The sequence below is a fragment of the Dendrobates tinctorius genome, unplaced genomic scaffold (genome assembly GCF_039654945.1).
Source record: "Dendrobates tinctorius isolate UK_male_01 unplaced genomic scaffold, ASM3965494v1 ptg000158l, whole genome shotgun sequence".
NCBI classification, from domain to species: Eukaryota; Metazoa; Chordata; class Amphibia; order Anura; family Dendrobatidae; genus Dendrobates; species Dendrobates tinctorius.
The window spans coordinates 40066060-40088819 of NW_027361825.1; the positions used below are offsets into that span (position 1 = coordinate 40066060).

The window sequence follows — 22760 nt, forward strand, 5'->3', positions numbered from 1 at the left end:
TATCAATATGACTTGAAGTTAATTCAATTGATCTAGATAGATAGTTGATAGATAATAGACAGATAGATAATTGATAGCAGCACATACTTAACCCTTTCCTCTGCTCTGGAATAAGAGCCTGTGAGTTCTCCTGCACACTGTGTGGAGTGACAGCTGACGCTCTGGTCACTGTGGCCGCCATGCTCAGGTCACCGCACTGTGCACAGGCAGCAGCATCAGCACCAGGGACAGCAGCAGTCTGAGTGACAGCTGACGTCACGGTGGGGGCGGGGCCCTGTGTTGCTGAGCAGGGAAGGGATCGCTGGATGCTCAGAGCTGGGAGGGAGCTGCAGTATGTAGGGACACAGCCTCGTACACACTCTTCAGGCTCCAGAATCATCACCAGCCTCCAGGCACAAGACTAATTGCATGCTGGCACACTGTGGCACAACCCCCTGTGCCAGCCTCACCTTGGATTATAAGCAGAACTGGTGGGGGGGACACAGGAGAACCCCCACATTGGTTTCGCACTGGGATGTGGGATCCTAAGACACTAACATCTCTTCTTTCCTTCCCTTGGATTTCTGGAGGGGTCTTCATCCTGCTCTGCATTGGAGTTTGGGGGTTAATAAAGGTTTAAGGGAATCTGGAATGGACAAATCTGGAATACCTGGAGCCTGAGCCATTAACAAAACTCCGGATTTACTGGGAAAGAGAAGCCCAAGACCCAACGAAGGGAGGCAGGTAATCCTTCTCATTGTGCTGCTTGTGATCTATAGTTTTCTATAGGGGACAGAGGTCACGGATGGGATCCTGAATGACAAAGCGTTGTTGGCCGTGTAGTGGGTGCAGGGAGCTGCCTCCCATGGTAGACGTCGGACCCTCATGTGATCTGTGGAGGCATCTAAAGTTGGATTATACCGAACAGTTAGCACCGGAGGCAGAAGTAGATGGACAGCCATTTGCACTCCCAAATTTGTGCTGTCCACCCCACTTTTTTATTTTTTTCACAGGATCCCTACTGTCATTGAGGATGTCATTTAGCAATGGATTTCTCCATGATCCATAAATCCCTTTATCTTAACATCTCCATGTCTTGATAGCTTGCAAACTGCAGCATTGTACCTGGGGAAAATCAGGTAAAAGTCCTTCAAACATTCCTCCATAAGCTCACCCCAAATGTTTCCATATGCATAAGCCAATGCCCCTCAAACAATCCCACTAAGTCCGCCCCAAATGTTGCAATGTATTAACGTCAATGTTCCCCCAAAACATTCCCATATGTAAAAGCCAATCCTCCCCCAAAACATTCCCATATATAAAAGCCAATGCTCCCCAAAACATTCCCATATGTATAAGCCAAAGCTCCTCCAAATGTTTCCCCAAATATTCCCATATGTAAAAGCCAATGCCTTCAAAACATTCCCATGTGTAAAAGCCAAAGCACCCCAAAGCATTCCCATATTTAAAAGCCAATACTCCCCCAAATGTTACCCCAAAAGCTTCTCCAAACACGCCCATATGTAAAAGCTAGTGCTCCTCCTAACAATTCCCCAAATTTCCCCCAAATATTCCCATATGTAAAAGCAAATACGCCCCCAAAAGCCCCCCAAGTGTTCCCATATGTAAAAGCCAAAGCTCCCCCAAATCTGTCCCCAAATGTTCTCATATGTAAAAGCCAATGCTCCCCCAACCCCCCAAATGTTTCAATATGTAAAAGCCAATGCTCCCCCAAATCTCTTCCCAAATGTTCCCATGTGTAAAAGCCAATGCTCCCTCAATCCCCCAAATGTTTCGATATGTAAAAGTCAATGCTCCCCCAAATCTCTCCCCAAATGTTCCCATATGTTAAAACTAATGCTCCTTCAAACGTTCCCCCAAAAGCTGCCCCCAAACATTTTCATATGTAAAATCCAATTGTCGCCCAAACATTTCCCCAAAAGCTCCCCCAAAATATTCCCATATATTATTCCCTATTGCTCCCCCAAGCGTTCCCCAGAATTTTGCAGCCAGAGCTTTATCTATGTAATATTTCCAATGTAGTCTTTGTAGACTGCAATGGACAAGGCTGGATAATAAGAGACATTGTGCCGGGATGGGAGACAGTCAGAGGTGCCCGGTCGCCCGTGTAGGAACAGTAGCAGCCTTTTGTATGGGGGGGGTTGAATTAACGCTTCCACCTAAGAGCGATATTTTTTCCGGCTGAGCAGCAGATTGTCTTCCCATTTGATGTTGTGATTCGTAAGATTGATGAGAGGCTCAGTCATGGGGTACAGGCTGCAGATTATTGGGGTATACACTATGCAGGTTTTTACCTACAGTATATATATGTCATTGATTTCATGCACTTTCCAGAATCTTATCCAGTGCTGCTGTATGTGAAATTACATGTATAGTCATAATTCAACAGTATTCTAGGAAAAAGCTTATAGAATACATTTAACGACACTGGCACGGTATGCTGCATAGTCATAGACCTGTATATAATACCCATATGATATGTAGCCCATGTGTATATAATTACAGTATTATGCACTATAGGGGGAGTCGTTTTTGTTTTGCACCCTACAGACGGTGAGCAGCAGGATATGACAGTGATCGAGTCCAATTACATATCCATCTATTGATCAGAGAGCGTCTGATCCGGGTGAGCTGATCACACACCAGTCTCTCGGGGCAGATAACGTAAGGGAGGGCAGTATAGATTTGGCTTTGGTACAAGTGTAGATTATAGAAATGGATGGCATATAATCCTATAGGACAGCCAACCCTATGTGAATCTGCTATTCTGCAGGAAATACGAAATCTCATACAATTCATGGTGACAGTGTGGCTGATGAGGGTTCACATAATATATATCTTCAAGGCATGAAGTGTATATAATTCTAGAAGACAGTTGATAGGGTTAAGTTTCTGGAGGGCATAGATACTGGGGTTTTCACGTTTGGGGGTCATTCCTTGGCACAGTTGACATTAGTGGGTCAGGACGTACTACTATGTGCGTGATGGGATGGAACCGAGTTGAATGGGGTGACATGTTCTTCCCAATCCAAAAATACTAATTGCATTTATTTTCAACTGTACGTGAACCGAAAATTAAAGCACGTGTCATATCACATTTATCTACTCTTACAAATTTAGGATGATGTGGACTGTTCTCTACATACAGAGTAATTGCACTGGACAGCGACATCAATCTGTATTAAGCCAAGCCTTCATGTGTGTCTTCTATTGTGAATCGTTGCACCTACTTTCCAATAATCACTAATTTTCTATAGGTAGAGTCACACTTTATAATTAAAGATATAGTAATACTATGGGGAGGTCAGGTATAATTTTCCCTAAATAATTTTAATAAAAGGTTTGTCCATTTATCCCATTAATAAAATGTGAGTTAATAGATGGAGTTCCAAGCCAAGTGGAGTGGAGGACCCAAAATATTCATGCATTGCTTTGGTTAATGAGAATTGTGCAATTCTTCATTTCTCCAGTGGTGGCACTGCAGGAAAATTGAACACTTGCTCCATCATAGATTACAGGTGATCACCAGTGATCCCAGCAATGAGAAGCCGTGTGATCTGCTTATCACTCATGGATGTTTTTCTTTTGTCCAAAATGGACAACTCCTTTAAGAAGATCTAATTGTATACAGTCAGGGTGAAATTAGAGCTTCACAAAACTGTAGTGATTGATTTTTTTTTTGTCTTGTGTTATAGATTTGCCCACGGTTTGGTGTTCAGAAGAAAAAAATAAAAGATGAGGAGAGGGAACTTCTATTAAAAATAGACCAATGACGCTACAATACGTAAAAAACATACTATGAAATATAAATATATATACAGTATATAATATACCATATACTATACAAAAAAGAGTTTCACATAAAAAAGAAATCTGTGGACACCCATAAATATAATAAAAAATCTATGTAGCAAATTGATTTATCAAAAATTACAAAATAAGACACAGATTACAAACACTTAAAAAAAACACATAATAAAAAAAATGCTATATGGCTAAAGTGAGTGATCCTTATAATTTACCTGGGAAGACCCTCAAGTATGACTCCTCGAATGCTAAGATACTAAAGGTATAGAAAGGCACAATAATGAAGAAGTAAAACGAAAAAAAAATATTCCAACAGAAATATGAAGGGCGGCGCAATAAATAGAGATAAAAAAAAAATCATGCTGCTTCTATCAAAATACCAAAACTAACGAAGAAAGAATCATGAACTAATACTGCCAAGAGGGTTAGAAGGGTCAGAAATGCAAGGAAACATACTCGCGTTTCGCTGCTCTTGAGTCAAGTGCTGCTTCATCAGGGGTGAGGTGTCACAATGACTTCCCATAAAAGCAGTAAACAATGGTAGACCAATAAATACAGTTCTAATATATTGGCAGGTTTTGGTTTTGATGTCATTTTATTTGCTCACTTAAATGCATGTATTTTTCACTAAAAATCATTTTTGCTATTGGGTTTCAATAAAAATGATGCACCGTTTAACTTGTTGCTGTCCTTTCTATTATTGGCTGCAGAATGAATTAGCTGAAAATCTGTCAGTGAGCTCAGTGGGAGAGTTCCTAACTCTTTTATCTGTCTTTTTTTTTTTTTTAATTCTCTGCTAATTATGGCCACAGATCACATCTAAGTTGAATATGCCTGTAAAAAGCAAAGCGGTGAAATTTTTTTTAATTAAACTAAATTGTGAAAAATGATTTTTAGTGAAAAAATACATGCATTTAAGTAAAAAAAAAAAGGAAAGCTGTCACAATCCCTTTAAAGATGGGTGACAGGGTGATATGGTTTTCACGTAGCATATGTAGTTTTTGTAGTGTCCTCACTTTTTACGTAGCTCTAAAAAAAATTTATACAAAAATCTCTGATTACTAATGTGGTCTGAGCTGGAGAATGATGGGTTTTGATTGTCCCTGCACTGATTTTTCATCCTTCTCTGCTCACAATTCAGTTCCAATAACTCGGGCTAGTACAGAACAATGATCAGAGCCGGTCATCTGACAGACTGGTTGCTAGGGCTAAATTGCTTAGCAATCATGGTTTTTTCATTGGGATTGCCAAACAACACACTCTCAGAAGCCAGCCGGTCTCAGATCAATCTTGTCCTCTGCTCAAAGTAGAAATGTTCCAGCGGCAAATAAATATTTCTCCTATTCCCACTGCCGAAATAGACTTTAGATAGTTGGGCTGATTGTCTGACAGTAATCTAATTTGTTATGGTTGCCTTATATATGTGCTAAAATGTTTTTGGATTCCAATATTTTTAATGATCTTCTTGGATATGGTGGGGGAGGAGGGGGATGGTGCAGGTACCTGAAAACCGCCACCCTGCAGCCACATCCACATTGAAATGGCTAGAAAACTTGCCGAAAATGGTGCAGTTCACAAGTCGTATCGGGAATTTTTTCCATCACGAGAAAATGATCACTGGTTTCTAAAGGTTCCCCAATAAGAGTATGCAAAAGCCTGATTTCACCGCTAGGGAAATTAAAAGGTTTTCCATTTTATACAGCTTAGCCTGCTTTCACATGATAAGTTGCGTAATTTTGGCGCCACTCAAGGCTCTAAAATTTTGCAACTTTTGGCATTCTCACGCCTCAGCTCTGGCAAAGTGGGCAAAGTTGGGGAGTGGTGACCGATACTCATCAAATTTATGACCAACGGTGCCGGTGATGACTATACCAGAAATCTTACTACTGCGGGGACAGGGGTAGGATTTTTGGTAAGGCGCACACCATTGGTTAGATGCCCCTGAGAAGCTTCTTCATGAGTCAGGATTCTCTTACTCAAATACATTTCAACACCAGCATGAACAGCTCCACTCCTGATGATTTGGGGCCGTAATTAGGATTTTCAAAACTTGGATATGGGCAAAAAACACAGTGCAGCCTTATTAGAGTACAAGGGAATAGTTTGCGGAAACTTTACGGATCTTAAGAGGAGAAACAAGCATAGCAGATCTCAGAGAAACTTTAAGCATCATGGTTTAATCCCTAAATAGGGATCTGGACTTACAGCAGGGACCCCTGGGTTGTGTCTACGGAGTAGCAGCTGGCCGGTAGAGCAAGCTGCCTGAAGAAAGTCAGCTAGCCAGATCAAAGGCAGAGAGGGCAGGTACAGGTCAAATTTAGAAGGCAGGGTTGGGGTCAGGAGGATAGATGAGGTCAGATGCAGATGGATGGAGTCAGATGCAGAATTGTCAGGCAAGCGGAGGTGGAAGTTAGTCCAAGGTCAGCAACAAGTATCAAGCTGGGTTAGATAGAAGTGATTAATCGGGAGTGATAAACCAGGGTTAGTATACATATAACTGGCAACTCCTAACACACTGTTGGGAGTTTAAATAGGGTGTGGAGCTGCCCCATAGGTGACAGCAAGAAAATGATTATACCTGCTGATCATCATGTCCAGGTCTGCATTAAACAGATAATACATAGATGTGAGTGAACACTGTTTAATACCTAATCTGCCCTGTGGTGGCGCTACAAGAAAATTAAACAGCTGCTAGCAGGATTCCCACAGATTACATATCTTTTAAGATGAATTGTATCCTAATTATTGAGGAGGCAGACTTCACACTACTTTATGGATGATATCTGTAGCTTAAAGTTCTTTTTTTGTAGATAAAAATGTGGCCAAAGGCAGAGAACAAGGGTGATTAATGTTGAAAGTTTCTGCCTCTCCAGCCTTTCCATTCTTTGTTTATTTGGCTGCAGGGATGACATGCCAATATACCCAATATGACCGCTGCAGCCAATCATTATTCTCAGTGATGCACGCCGTGAGGCCATTGATCTGTTGCAGCAGTCATTTTCTGCAGACGTGTTGTCAGCAGTGGCGAGGTAAGAGCACTGGTGAGTAAGAACTGCTTGGTTTATTATTTTACAGCATAAGCAGCTTTGGTCTGGTTTTTAATAAAAACAGGGTGACCCCTTTATCCGCTCAAAGGAGAAATGATTTTCATAATTTGACATCTATGACTTGAAAATAAAGGGTTAAAATTGTTCAACCCTCCCCAAATTGGAGTCCGTCTGTGTAACCCTTTATAATCTTGTTATAGCTGCCTTTATATGGAGCTGCACCGTTTAATCGCAGCGGAGCGTACGGCGCCACAGGCTGTCCATATGGCGCCATGTTATGAAGATACTCTCCCCTAGAAGCAAAGCGTCCACTGGAGCATGCCATGAGTAACGCAAGACTTTCTGTGCCTCCGTATGAAGTTTACGGTAACATAGGGTCCCGTGGACTGTTATAGGGGACGTATTATGGCTCCGGACAACTCGGAGGTTGTAGGGCGACATAAGAGGACTGTGTGCATTAGACCCATAAATGTGTGAACTTGTAGCTGCTGACACACACTTTCTGCCATACATGATGATCATAGTGTACTTTCTGGTTTGTTGGATATCCGTTTAGTGTTAATGTATATTTTATTCAGGCGGTGCACGCGCTAATTGGTGCATGTTTCGTTTAAGGGGCGCTATTGTGGAAGAAGGCTCCGTTCTGGATTCACACAGCTGTTTACCTCCAGCAGCAAATTTTACATTTCTTATCCATTACACTGTTATTTTTTATGTTTTTTTTTTCTTTGCATGCATTATAAATTCTCAGGAGCTGTTGTTTACAATGTTGTTTGCTTTTTTATTTGTGTGTTTTTAGATTTTGTTTGCGTGCATTATAAATTCTCAGGAGCTATTGTTTTTTTTCCTTTTTAGTTGCGTGTATTACAGAATTCACAGGAGCCATTGTTGATGGGTTTTTTTGTTTTCTTTTTTATTTGCCTATATTATAAATTCTCAGGAACTGATTACACGGTTTGTTTTTGTGTGTGTGTTTTTATATTTTATTTGTGTTCATTATAAATTTTCAGGAACTGTTTTGTTTCCTTTTTGGCCTGTATTATAAATTCTCAGGTGCTGTTTTTTTTTTTTTTTTTTCCTTTTATTTGCATGCATTATAAACTCTCCTTAGCTCTGCACAGCAGTTCTAAAGAAATTAGGCTTTGTGCAGAGCTATGAATTCCAGTTGCAACTCTCATACCTCCTTTTCATGTTTTTTTTCTGTAAGTTGATTGTTACTTTAGTGGTGAGCGAATGTGCTGGGATAAGGTGTTATCTGAGCATGCTCCGATGCTAACCGAGTGTCTTCGGCGTGCTCGAATAATATATTTGAGTCCCTGCGGCTGCATGTCTCGCGACTGTTCAACAGGCACAACACATGTGGGGATTGTCAAACAAACAGGGAATCCCTGCATGTGTTGTGACTGTCTATCAGCCATGAGACATGCAGCTGCAGGGACTCAAACATATTTTTCGAGCACTCCAAAGACACTCGATAAGCACCCGAGCATGTGAATAACACCTTATCCCAGCACGCTCTCTCATCACTATTACTTATCTCATTTTTATTGCAGAGATTCAAGTTGATGACCAATATAATCAAAATAATAAGTTACCACCTATCCATAGAATGGGGGATAACTTGCTGATCTCTGCCAATGCGACTGGATGGAGCCCCACAAATTCTGGAATCCTGCCATATTCTGCAATTTGCAACGGTCCTCATGGATCGCCCTCTAGGACCGTGGGGTACTCGGGAGCGGGCCGCTTCTTAAAGGGGCAGTGTCACGGCAGCAGTAACCCGGTCCATGGCCCTGGGCTTCCAATTATAGGTATATTAACTAGGGAATAAAGTTTATAATAAAGTGTTTGTGACGCCACCTGTGGTATTTGGTCAGGGGACCGATGTTGCTATGCAGATCCTCTGGGATGGTGACAGGGCAGCAGAGATGGTTATGCTCTCCATAGGTAGAGCTGTATCCCAGGGCAGTTTGGATGTAGATATTAAGGTGATGTTGGTGGATATGGTGCAGGGCAGGTGATGCAGGAATGATTACAGGACACAAGTGAGGTGCAGTTCCAAAGCTTTACTCACTGTTCTGGTGCACAGATGTCCGCTTGGCACCGTGTCCTCCAGGTGAGGGGTCCAGCAAACTCCCAGGTAGATCAAGATACGCCTTTCCAGGACTCATTTCTCAATATGCCTCTCCTGGCCATCTCACTGTGCTGGCTTTCCGCCTCTCCTGCTCAACACCTCACAGTGTCCCAAGCTAGCAGCCACCGACATTGTCGGGTGACGTCCTCTCCGCGTCCCCTTGCTCTTATGGCTGCCTTTTCGACGAAGATAACTGTGGCTTGTGGCTGAAGTACCTACAGGTGCCCCTGCTTGCTAGCCGAGTCTGGTGATTTCCACATTAGTCTCGGGGCCCGGTACCCCACTACAACCTGGTCCCACCACTTGATGATAATCAGCGTGGATACGGGTCCCACGGGTGGACTTCTCTCTACCCATGCCCCAAGGACCCCTTTTCATTCCTGGAGTATCCTTCATTCTGTTCCTTTCTGCAGCTCCTCCTGACAGGGAGCTGCTCCACACATGTCTCTCCACTCTCCTTCCTTCAGAAGTTCTTTCCCTTTCAGCTTTCTCTCTGCAGCTCCTTCTGATGGAGCTGCTTCACAGCACCTCTGCTTACTTTCACGTTCTCCTGACTCACTCTCTCTGCACTGTTCTTTTCTGTTAGCTCCTCCCCTTTTCCTACCTTCTCCACCCACTCTCCCAACACCCTTTACTACCCAGCCAGGGATGAGACCATTCTCCCTTAAGGTACGTCCATGGTGCCCTGCTGTAATAGTCTGTGCTGGGTGCAGGTGTTAGAGTCCTGGGTGGTGCTCCCTCCTTACCTGAGAGTGGGGTACCACACCTCTGCATGAGGTGCAGTACCTCTATGGCGACTAAACCTCAGGGGCGCCACACTCACATACACCGAGCATGTGCACCTCAGCTCCACTCAAGATGGGGCCGCAGAACTTCATTTTTGCAGTGTGAGATCCCCATTCTTAGGATTGCTAGAAGATCCAACAGTCGAATCCCCAGTGAGCAACAAGTTATCCTCTGTGTTATAGATGTAGATGACTTGAGATTTTGGGAAAAACACCATTAGTTTTGCTATTTCAATCCAGAGCTCATTAGAAGGGACTATAATTGCAACAGAGTATTCCTAGTGTACACAGACCTTCAAAATCCGATGGTCAAACATAACTCTTGCTCATCGAGTACCATGAATTTTTAAAAAAGCTTAAATACCACCATTATTGACGGGAGATCGTCCTATGCAAACAGATATGCTGTCGATAACATAGCATGTAGTTGATCAGTGGTCATTTAACACAAGGGATCAGGCAGTATAAATGGGCCCTTAATCTGGGATACCTTTTCTGATGGGCACTGTGTAATACTTGATTTCACCAGTGGAGGCACTGCAGGGAAATTGAAAACTTGCTGCCATGATTTCTCCACACGATATCTTCACACTCCTCTTGTCCACTTTAATGGAAATTAAATATGTATTTTTTTCTGCCATTAGATAGTAATACATGATTTATTTTTTATTTTATTTTTTTTAAGCGATGGATTTTTTTTTATATGGAAACTAATTTTAAACTTTAGAAAGTAGCTTTAAGATTGATCCTGCACCATAAAAAAAAATCTTGTTCTCTGGTAACTCCCACATGCCTCCATTAGTAGTGAATCTCTTGTGCTCACCTCCAAAAAAAAAAAAAAAAAGCAACTATAACAGTCTTCGTAGAGATGAAAAAAAAAAAAAAGATTGCCACTCACCATCCCGTAAAATCAGTCCCTTATTTTGGATACATTAAAAACTGGTTGCAGGAGGGTCCGGGTTGCACTGTGGATGACGGTCGTTTCATGTTATACTAACAATTGAACGGGTCCTTCTAGTAACTAGTAGTTGAAGCTTTAGTATAATGCAAAATGGCCATCATCACCGATGCTACCCGCCGCCTCCTGAAACCGGTTTCTAATGTATTTTGAAATAAAGGCTTGATTATATGGGATGGTGAGTGACACTTTTTTTCTCGTCTTAATGAAGACTAATTTTAATCCTTAGTTGCAAATCAATTTTATTTTGTAGTCATAAAAAAAACACACAAATAGAAATGTCATGTCAGTAGTAAAATATGTTGCTGAACTCTGAGATTGCTGAGGGCAACGTCTTTCCTTCTTCCGAAAAGTCTCACATTCTAATCAAAAGTTTTCAGATGAGAAATGTGTCCCGCATGGATACTCATCCTGTCATTCGACGTTCAGGTCAGGCCATAGATTTGCTCTTGTCTTCTTAGCTGAATAAGGTGTTCAATTACTCAGGTACAAAATCCTATCATTTTTAGGATATGTGCACACAGAGGTTTTTTTTTTTTATGGCAGCTGTCAAAACCGACGAGTGCATTGCTGTACACCATAATCATTTCTGGCAGAATCCACCTGAAAAAGTCTCCGTGTACACATACCCTCGTACTTTCTGGACATGGAGTCTTTTTGGTGAGTTTGCAAAAAAAATACTAGCAGGAACTGCAAGTTTTGAGGAACTGGATTTCTGCACACTGAGCTTTTTCAGGGTTTTTTGGAGCAGAAACTGGTTATTTGCGAACGACATTTTTTTTCAGGCAGATTCTGCCAGGAATACACCTAGAATAGCATCACAAAACCACTGCAAAAAAAAAGATAATGCACAGCAATGTCAAAACGACATTGCTGTGTGCGTGTTCTGGCTTATGTTAACTCCTTCAGATTTCAGAGACCCTGGAGCAGTTATAAGAAGTAATGTGTTCATTCTTCGGGGAGCTTCATTTGGAAGACACCCACTCTGTACATTGGAAAATATAGGAAAAAGCTGCCGGTGGTCATATAAAATGACCTCATACCTGCCAGCAAAGCCACTTCGGATAAAAGCCACCAGCTTTTTCCTGAAGTGACTTTGTCAAAGAAAACTCAGGTAGAGTTAAAGATGTTGAGTGTACATAGCCACTAAGCAGAAACTCTCCAAATTCTCCTCCATATCTAAAAACTTCTCGAAATCTTTGAATTGCCTCTTTTTTCTGCTCTGAAAAACTCAGAAAAAATGACGCTGCATGTGACGCGCCCCAGAGGCCGTGGGATACTCGGCACCGGGCCCGTTAACTTCAATGGGAGATGTCACAGTGGCAGTGACCCGGTCCGTTACCTCAGGTGGTCATGTAAAAGGGGTTGAATTGAATGGGGATAAAGTTTATGTATTGATTCGTGACGCCCGTTGGAGTGTTCGACTGTAATATAGCTGGCACTGCAGATGATCCCTGGGGGAGTAGATGGTGATGGCAGTGCAGATGTTAAACTCTCTCCAACCAGGACTGGCCCCCAGAGATTGTGATGGAAGTAGAAGGCACGGAGTAATCAGGCAGGAGACAAGGAAAGTCATTTTATCATTTACTGTAGTTCAGGTGCAGTTCAGAGGAGATATTACAACTCTCACCAGGTTACAGTCTGCTCTGCAGAATGGGAGTTATCCTTTCTCTCTGCTGCTGTGACTCAGTATATGCTTCCTGCTATTCTAATCCCTTCTGGGACCAAGGCTTCCCGGAGTTTAGAACTTCCCAGTATTGCCTCTACTCACTGTGTATTTCTCCTTTGGCAACTTGCAGCATGGATCCTTTTGTGAAGCTCAAGTTCCCATTTGCACAATCCTTCACTGATCCTAGGTCATTGCAGTCTTTCCGGGGAGAAAACACGATGCTGTTGGTTGTATATTCTCACACAGTCTCTCAGCTTACCACCCTGCTCTGAAAGCATGGATGGTCTAGGGGCTGACAACCTGATTCTTCTAGCTTTCACTCCAGGATCGAGCTCATGTCTAATCATGGCTTCCACCAGCGTTCTTCTTCACTGAAACAACTCACGACTCCTCCCCCTCCCAGTTAGGGTATGACTGCAAAGCTCTAAGCTTCAGACAAGTAAGGGAGTGGTGTAAATTGTGTGTGTGTGTGTTGTGGTCTCTAGCAGAGAAAGCATAACTCCCATTTCTCACAAAACACATACAAAACAGTACATATTTAACCCTTTTGTGCTGTAAAAACGCAGGGCGCCACACATGCAGACCCCTGTTTTGACATTTGGAGAAGGATTCAGGGAGTTTCCTCTTCGTTTCTGCTTCAAACACCCCTCTAAAATCTCTGTGTGCACATAGCCTTGTAGTGGAAACTGCTGTAGAAAAAGCTCACTCTTTGGGAAGTTTTTTGAGACTTTTTAAGTGGTTTTAAATTGTCTTATTTTCTCAAAACTTTTTGATTGCACAATGCTTAGTTTGGAAAGTTTTCCCTCTGGAGAGGATTCAAAAATGTGACTTACTTTATTTTTTCACCCCGGGAGTTTCACAAAATGTGAGGTGGAAGAATAGAAACTCAAAAGACTGAACATATGAACAGCCATGGTGGTTTTACAATAGCTTTCAAGAAAAGGGAGTTGGGTCTTTTTTACTCGCAGTAAAAGACTAAACTTGTGTGGACACATAGGCTAGGAGAAGGAGCATCCAATATCCATTGACAGGTAGGCTCAAAACCTCCACAAATATACAACAGTTGAAAAAATTAGATATTCGTACTGAAATTGTTGGCCACTATGTAGGCACAGATTTCCTTCTCAATGGGGCGGAATTGCTGGAAGTTCAAAGATTATGGTTGCAAATGAGGTGGTCATTAAGGTTAGAAGGGTTTTCCCATTCAGAACATTTATGGCATATACTCAGTATATGCGATAAATGTCCAATAGATGCGGATCCCACACCATTCTTGACACTGGCATGAGAAGACAAATAGCCGCACATGCAGTTCTCGCTTTTCATTTGCAAGGCAATTCCAGTCATTCTTGCTCTACAGTTATACGAACTAGAAAAAAAAAAAGTGGGCTCCATCATCCGCCTTCTATAATAAGGTTAAATCATAACTTTTAATAATAATATTAAAAATAGAAAAATCATGGTGAGAGATAAAATAAGAGGGGGGAAGGTGGGGTAGGGAAAAATAACGACAATGTCAACGCGTTTCAAGCTGCAGACCACTCTTAATCTGGACAAGTCTAAAGGCCCCGTCACACTAAGCGATCTCGCTACCTAGATCGCTGATTTTGTGACACATCAGCGATCTCGCCAGCGAGATCGCTGTGTGTGACGGGGATCAGCGACCCACCCCCCTGCCGGTTATCGCTGATCGTGCTCAAGCGGCTTGAGCCGTTTAGCGATCGCCGGTCTCCCGCTGCCCAGCGCGCATCGCTGCGTGTGACAGCGAGAGACCAGCGATCAGCGACGCTGGACGCTGGTTGCTAATGTAAGCGTCGGGTATCCAGCGTCACTGGTCCTGATCGCTGGGGCTGTCTGACGATGTCCCAGCGATCCCATCATGTCAGATCATTGGTGGGAATGCTGGGACATCGTTTAGTGTGACGGGGCCTTTAGAGCGGTCTGCTCGAAACGCGTTGACATTGTCCTTATTATTTCCTCCCCATTACCCACATTTTTTTTTCTATTGTCCACTGCCCAGCTGCCGGGATGGAGGCTACATTCCCACACTTGGTGAGCTGAATAATCCCTTCCCTTTTTCTCTGGCTTCGTTTATATAGTTTTTGGAAATCCCATAGAAGTGAACGAAGAGAGCACGTTCCACGTATGGCATTTTCTAGCCCATTTTCCAGATAGAAGCGATTCTTCTGAATATGCCATAAATATCCCAGATGGGAATAACTCTTTACTGCTTCATACTAGAAGACCGGAAACCATAAATGACGCATGATACTTTGGGGGTCCCTGTTACAGAGTATACAGTGGGTCCAAGTAGTTTTACATTATTTTTATGCTTCTGGAAATGGAGAAGGACTGTCATATGAGACTGAAGAGACTAAACCCTTTCAGGGATCAGTACCTGATGACTAATACAACAGAGACTCCCGTGTGGGTCGTACATTGCTCACATGTGGTGGTTCTCACAACCCCTGATCACAGCACCTAGTCATAGACACCTATTTGTAAGTCATAGTAGCACCTTCCACCCCCTCACATAACGACAGCCAACAACGACACTAATATGTCTCTCACCCTTATTTCCTTCCCATAAATATGAAATACATGGCTTTACGTATACACTTTAGTCAGATCTATATACACACCAACACTGGCAGTCATAGTGCTTAGTCAATCACGTCTATTATACTTTCCATCTATTGCTTTTGCTATAAATTTATTCAGTCCGTGCAATAGCATTACGAGCGAATTTTGTCTTGTTGCTGTGCTTTTGGCGTTCAGAATATGGGCTCTCAATTTATAATGCCGTGAAGGGGCATCCGTCACTTGGGGCTCCAGACACTAGCAAGGATTTTCACGATAGATGGTGATGCCTCGCCATAAACGCTCTCACCGAAATATATCTCTATTGACAGATACATATATATGAATTTCTCTATGGCCGCACTCAGAGAATGCAGTAAGGTGTCTGAGACTCGGTTGCAGTTACGAGGGGGTTTGTAGTGCCTGAAGTTATTTATGGAACAGCTCCTGGCGATGGCGCAATTATGTTTAATAGATCAATGTGGAGTGTGGGGAAGGTGACTTGACGGACGGACTTGACTGAGGGAAGAGGGGATGGTTTGTGCACTATAGACGGAGATTGGCAATGACAGAAGGGTAACAGCTGGGGAAGATAGAAAAGGGTGTGCAATACCTGGATTTGGCCACGGGATGGCAGGGGGCAGCGTGGTTTGGGACTTGACAGCAGCTTACGGCTGTGGAAGCCGCTTGGTCGTGGGGGGCGGGGGGATGGGAGCCCAGGAGGGAGGTTCCCGGGGGAGGGGATGGATGGGACAGGACAGGGTTCCAGGAGAGTCTAGTCCCGGGAGGAGTTCTGGAGTAGAAGACTGACAACGGTGGAGAGTTTGACCAGGGGACTGACAGGAAGAGACAGTCAGGGGGGTGGCCCTGACATCAAGAACCGCAGGACAGATGAGGCCCCGAGGGTACCGCGTGGATGATGACCTCGGGCAGGTGGAGTGCTGGCGGTAGATAGGTCTAGGACAGCCCCAGTGAAAGATCCACGAGGAACATCACTACAACTGAAGGAAAGGTGGAGGTACCTGGGCCTGAGTACGGAGAGCTGTAAAGGAACTGTGGTGTATGGCTACGGTCGTCAGGAGGCGGACGGCCAATAAAACCCGGACCTGTTGCAACTGAAATCTGCCTCCGTCTCGTCTCTGTGTCGGCTGTGCGCAGTAAGCAGAGGACCACCCCCCAATCCGGGCCATTACTACAGGGGCACGGAGACTGGTTGTGCCATGGGTCAGCAAAGGCTTTGTCCTCAAAGGAACATAATTTACTAGATGCTGTATCCTAAAAGTTTTCTTTATAGCACAATGGTACCCTGAATGAAAAGCTAGGGGACAATCCAAAATCTGGTATCAAAAAATACAAAAAGAGCCCTGAAGATCCTGACTTGCCTCCAAAAACTAAAAGTTAGATTGTGTTGCCTGACATCCGGAAAGTCCGCTTGGCTTTAGAGTACCATACAGATGCAAAAATAATACTGCTTGATAGAGGTTTAAAGACGCCCAAAAATATAAAAAAATTCAACTGTAACCACCAATTTTGTCCAGACAGGCCAACCTGTAAGGGCAGTTTAACACGTCAGTGTCTCCAGTACGTGTAGTGACAGTTTTCTTACATACCGGAGACACTGACACACGTAGACACATTCTCATGAATGTGTCTATGCAGATGTCAGCAGCGTGTTTTCACGGACCGTGTGTGCAACAGCCGTTTTTGTGCAACAGCATGGATCACACAGACCCATACAAGTCAATGGGTCCGTGTAAACACGTACCGCACACGGATGCTGTCCGTGTGCTGTCCGTGTGCGATCCGTGTGCATTTTTAAAAGTCAAAGGGTTAACATTAAAAATAATTTTTCAAAGACACGGACACACGGACAGCATACGGACAGCACACGGATGGTACACACGGACATACGGATAGCGCACGGATGTCACACAGATGACCTCCGTATGCACACGGACATGGATAGCTCCGGTACCGTTTTTTCCGGTACTAGAATTATCTGGACGTGTGAAACTGCCCTAAGTCAGTGCGTACGTGCGGTAAACCCCCATCTGGTGATGTTTTTCCTTTCCACGTCAAGAGCACATGCATACCCAGACGAGTGCGTAGGTGTGGTAGACCCCCATCTGGCAGTGGCTTACTTTCCTCTCAACGACAAGATCACATTCATACCCAACCAAGCGCGTAGGTGCGGTAGACCCCCATCTGGCAGTGGCTTACTTTTCTTTCCCTGTTAACAGCACATACGTACCCGGCGGAGGATGCAAGTGTGGTAGAACCTATCTGTCACTGTCTTTCTTTTTTTTTTCTCTCCACGTCAAGAGCACATGCATACCCTGCCGAGCGAGTAGGTGTATTGAGTCAGAGGTATAGCTGTTTAACGAATGAACATTAGGCCGACAACTAATCAAGGTTTATGGGCACCTTAAAGGGTTGTTCTCATATCCGTTCTTCAGGAGTGCTATGCTCCCCAGCCTCCCGGCTTCCTTGATTTATTAATGTGTTCTTTTTTTCTTGTGGAATATATGGATATATTTTAATAACTGTTATATATTTTTAGTGCTTTTTTTGGGGGGGTGTGGGGGACCGTGATAAAAGTTTATCATTATTTCTTTCATTTTTAAGTCAGTAAAAGTCAACTGAAAAAAAGTATTGCAATGGCTCCAATCATTCTTTTTCAATCATATGTAGAATGAGATGTATTTGCAGGGTCATGGTTTTTTTCTTCTAATTTTTCATTTTATTTTTTACTTTTATTCAAAATCTATTTTTTTTTTTTAAATGCGCAAAAAGATCATAGAAGGAATCTTGGAGAGAGTTATAATATACTTTATAACTTTTTTTATGCAATTTTTCAACATAAATGTAGTATTGAATTTCTCTGTAGTTTTGGCCAAAATATCAACCTTATCGCCAAGTGTTACTGGACGGCTTCACATCACAGTTTAGTCACACATCAATGGCTACCGATTGAAACCCTGAAAAACAGGATTCTGGTAATGGGGCCGTTGACTTTAGTGAAGCAGACGGAGTCACTTTGTGCTCTGTCTGACCTCATTTTCAGCCCGTTTTTCAGGTGGGCACAAAGATGTGGTCTTATATGTTTTCTTACCCAATACCCACCAGAAAAAAAGGTGGATATGGCTGAAAACGAAGTTAGATAGAGCACAAAGGGACTCCGTCTTCTTCACTAAAGTCAATGTCCCTATTTGTGGAAACGCCTAAATCCCATTTTTAAGGGCTTCAGACGAGAATCAGACACAGCCACCGATGTGGCTGAAACACGATGTGAAACTGGTTTTATAGACATGTTCTTTGAGAATAAGTTCCCGCAGTAATCTCTGATTACCCTTACAATGAAGAACCACCATTCTCCAGCTGCACTTGATCTCCTTTTGGTATTTGCTTACTCCTGAATGTAAAACCTCATTAAACAGAGATCTTTATTGACCTTGGATATGTTTGCACTGCACATATTAATTAGGTCACACCTAAAGTTCAGTATTGGCCGAGTACACGGGGCTTGTGTGGTTCTTATTTGCAACATAGTGCCTATGAGGTCTTCTTCCTCAACTTTCAGGTGTCATTGAATACTCAAGACAGTCCTGTGTCACCACTATTCCTTCTCCAACACAACAGAGAAAGCTTCTGCGTCCCTGCTAAGAATGGCTGGGGGTAGTGTTCAGTGTTACTGGAGATCTAATTGACTTTGTACTTTCGATCCATCTTTATGGAACACATTTCCTTCAGGCTCAAAGGGGTTTTCTCGACATAATAAATGGTAAAATGCTTGTAAAATCAAGCAACATTGCGATTTCCCATTTTATAAAAATCATCTCTATGTTCAAGAACGGAAAGATTTTTAATTTACTGTTTACTGCTCTTTAGTTTAGTCTAGTTTACCATCCAACATTCCTGTCTATCAGCAGTGGCCGGTCTCCTAGGCAAGGTTCACAGCACTGACAAGCTTTTCCCTATAGAGCTTGGAAGTTCTGCTCTGATGCTAGCCTGATCTGGCCAGTTTCAGTCCCCTGCACATCTCCGATGCTGCGGTTACCGATGTCGCTGGTCTGAACTGTCAATCAGGAGACTTGTATAATTTAGAAAATCCAAATTCCATTAATTATTACAAAATATAGAAGTAGAAGAAGGTCCCTTTTTTGGGACCTACGTATACTAACCAAGGTGGCAAGTACCTACACATAGTGTCTCACATTCTGGAGGATTAAACATATTGATATATTTAAATTGCCAGTCTTTTAATTTTATGATCATGTGTAATGTTTTATTCTACCTGTGGTGGCGCTGCGGTGAAAGTGAAAACTCCCACAGATCATAGCTGATTACTGGAGCACAAACAGAAGGAGCCAAAAGCCATTGTTTCCTTTAGGTACACTCTTTTGGAATAGAATGGCCACTCACAGGAAAAAAATAAATCAAACTTGCCAACCTGAATGCAATTCACATAGCCACATCCCATTTTTAAGCACACCCTCTCAGTGTCGGAGTAACTCTGGTTGTGGAACACTGGCAGCTGTTAATAGAACTTCTACCCCAGAAAGGATTAGCTCAAGCCACCACATTTACCAGATCCCAGGGGTTGCCCTGCCCTTCACCCTTTAATCACTGTACAAGTATATGGATTTACATAGGGGCTTTTGGGCTGAGGCAACAGAGTAGCTGCTGACCGGTGGAGCAAGCTGAAGATAAGAAGGGTCTTCATGCAGGGTCAATGTCATTTGCAACAAAGACGCAGCGCCGCCTGGCAACCGAAGGAAAATCAGAGGGGACCAGACCCAGTACATATGTTACACTTGGAGCCTCTTCCATGCTTTCCTCAAGGGAGAAGACATTTCCAAGATATTTGTCAACTCGTCCAGGATGTCTCACTGTTTTTTCTGTGGGTCTTCAAAATAATTACAGGAGAGCTGGCAAAAATGCAATTTATTCTATTCCAGATTAGAAATTTGGTATATTGTCCCTTAACTGTACAATTACATTTCTGCAGCACCTCCTGCTCCAGGGGTATGACAAGTAATCATGGAGCCATGGAGAAAACGTATAATGGGGGCCCATGCTGACCACCATCATTGTGATAATCATGGTTTCGACTCCACTTGCTTTTCCATCCATCAGGTCTTAAGGCCCCCATACACATTAGACTAAAGTCATTTGATAGCGACCGACAGGTATCCGATTTGTATGTGGCCTCTAGTCTTCTTTCAGAGACTTGGGTGGACACTTCCTGACAAACAGCGCCACTGTTGCCCATGGACTGTATTTGGTATTGTAGCTTGCCCCTATTTAGATGAATAGGACTGAACAATGACTCCATTTCTGACAAAAGTTGTATTTTTTTCATCTGGTACAACCTGTTTCACCTTCAGCTTCTAGGTCTCATAGCCTGACAGTGACTACCCTTCTGACGTTTTCCGCCATAATTGGCACCGCATTCACAATCCTCTGCAGTTTTGTGTTGCGTATTATATGGCTTTAGTATCTTAAACGCTGCAAAGATGTACAGTAAATGAAGTGGAAACTGGGCATATTCTGCTGGGACGCTGAACGTTGTCTTATTCTCCGTCTTTTCTAAGCCTTTGTAGCCATTGAATCATTCCACTGTGAAGATAGACCTGACCTGGAATATATAAATAGATGCCTATTGTGTCCACGTAGAAATATTCTGTGGGTGGGCATTTTCCCTAATAGTCTCAGCATAAGTCACAACTTCGATGGATTCTGTTTCTGTTTTTCCCTCCTTCTCACTTGTTCTTCTTCTATCGAGCTGAAAGGTTCCTTTATCTAATCCGACTGCTTTGGTTCAGAACACCGGGCGTGTAGTTTTCCTTTCAGAATAATTTCCATAAAGAATGGAATGGGATTGTATGACAATTTTTTTTAAAGGGAATCTGTCACCCCATTTTTGGCCTATAAGATGTGGCCACCGCCATCAGGGGCTTATCTACAGCATTCTGTAATGCTGTAGATAAGCCCCCGATGTAACCTGAATGAGAAGAAAAACAAGTTAGATTATACTCACCCGGGGATCCGGTCCGGTGTGATGGTTGTCGCGGTCCGGTCCGGCGCCTCCCATCTTCTAGAGATGTCATCATCCTCCTTACTTCTGCCGTGGCTCCTGCGCAGGCGTACTTTATCTGCTCTGTTGAGGGCTGAGTAAAGTACTGCAGTGCGCAGGCGTCGGACCTCTCTGCCCCTTCCCGACGCCTGCGCACTGCAGTACTTTACTCTGCCCTCAACAGGGCAGATAAAATATACCTGCGCAGGAGCCGTGGCAGAAGCACAGCTGGAGTCACACATAGCGACTCACCAGCGATCCCGACATCGATATCAACGCGTCAGGATCGCTGGTGAGTCACTACATGATCGCTGGTGAGCTGTCAAACAGACAGCTTCACCAGCGATCAGCACAGCGACGCCAAGCGCTCGGCGTCGCTGTGTACGTTAGTTACCAGCGCGCTGATGCAGGGAGCTGGTAACTAAGGTACACATCGGGTATCTAAGGGACGCGCGTCCCTTAGATACCCGATGTGTACCTTAGTTACCAGCTCCCTGCATCAGCACGCTGGTAACTAACATACACATCGGATTTCTAAGGGACGCACTCCCTTGGATACCCGATGATTACGTTAGTTACCAGCTCATCGCTGGTCTCCCGCCTGTCACACGCAGCGATGAGTGCTGGCCAGCAGGAGACCAGCGATGGAAGAAATGTCAAGAGGTTTCCAAGAGCGATCAGCGATACTGGCAGGGGGGCCAGTCGCTGATCGCTGTCACACACAGCAATCTCGCTGGTGAGATCGCTGTTGTGTCACAAAACTTGTGACTCAGCAGCGATCTCGGTAGTGAGATCACTATGTGTAACGGGGCCTTACGGAGAATGATGACATCTCTAGAAGATGGGAGGCGCCGGACTGGACAGTGACACCCACCCCACCAGCCCCCCAGTAAGTATCATCTAACTTGTTTTTCTTATTTTTCAGATTACATCAGGGGCTTCTCTACAGCATTACAGAATTTAAAAAAGAGATGTCCCAGCACTTCCCCTCTTTTGGAAAATTCCTGACTGCAGGCTGCAGTTGGTTTTTAAAGAAAAACAAACTTTTCCTTATTCACCCTCCCTGGGTCCAGAGCTAAATCTCTGGCGTTACTCTCAGTGTCTGTTAGGCCACGTTCACATGTTCAGTATTTGGTGAGTATTTTAATTCAGTATCCGTAAGCCAAAACCAGGAGTGGGTGATAAATACAGAAGTGGTGACGTGTTTCTATTATAATTTTCATCTGATTGTTCCTCTTTTAGTTTTGGCTTACCAATACTGAGGTAAAATACTGACCAAATACTGAATGTGTGAAGCATTTTTTCTGACTTCTTTTTTGGTAGTAGGTTTTTTTTTTTTTTTACTCATTATATAATATAGGGGCGGCTTTCAAGTGGAAGCCGTCAGAAAAACAAAGCCGTCACTTCTTTTAGCAGTGTAAAGAAGTTACAAAAGAAAGAACATGTCCAGAGCAATTCGTTTTTACTTTGCTGTGCATTACGTTCATTCTTTTTTGATGATTTTTAGCGCTTTTCAGGCTGAAGCCGTCTGAAAAAAAAATATCATATGCACATACCCTTATTGTCTGTGGTGCTGACTTTTTGTCGAAGGCCCTGCAGCCAATCAGTGACCTCATCGGTAGAGTTGAGCGAAACGGGTCGAAAAAATTCAAAAGTCGCCGATTTTCGCCAAAGTCGGGTTTCATGAAACGAAACCCGACCTTA

General features: G+C 43.4%; 1 protein-coding gene across 3 annotated transcripts in view; it reads left to right on the forward strand.

Annotated features, from left to right (window-relative positions):
• The first annotated feature begins 287 nt into the window (after positions 1-287).
• The window catches only part of LOC141052124 (leucine-rich repeat and fibronectin type III domain-containing protein 1-like protein), an 884877-nt gene continuing 862404 nt past the window's right edge, over positions 288-22760 (forward strand). For 2 of the 3 annotated variants that reach the window (XM_073549344.1, XM_073549346.1), the window contains exon 1: positions 288-723. The gene's annotated coding sequence lies outside the window, so the exon portion shown is untranslated. The remainder of the gene's footprint in view (positions 724-22760) is intronic. The other variant, XM_073549345.1, reaches the window with a different exon arrangement.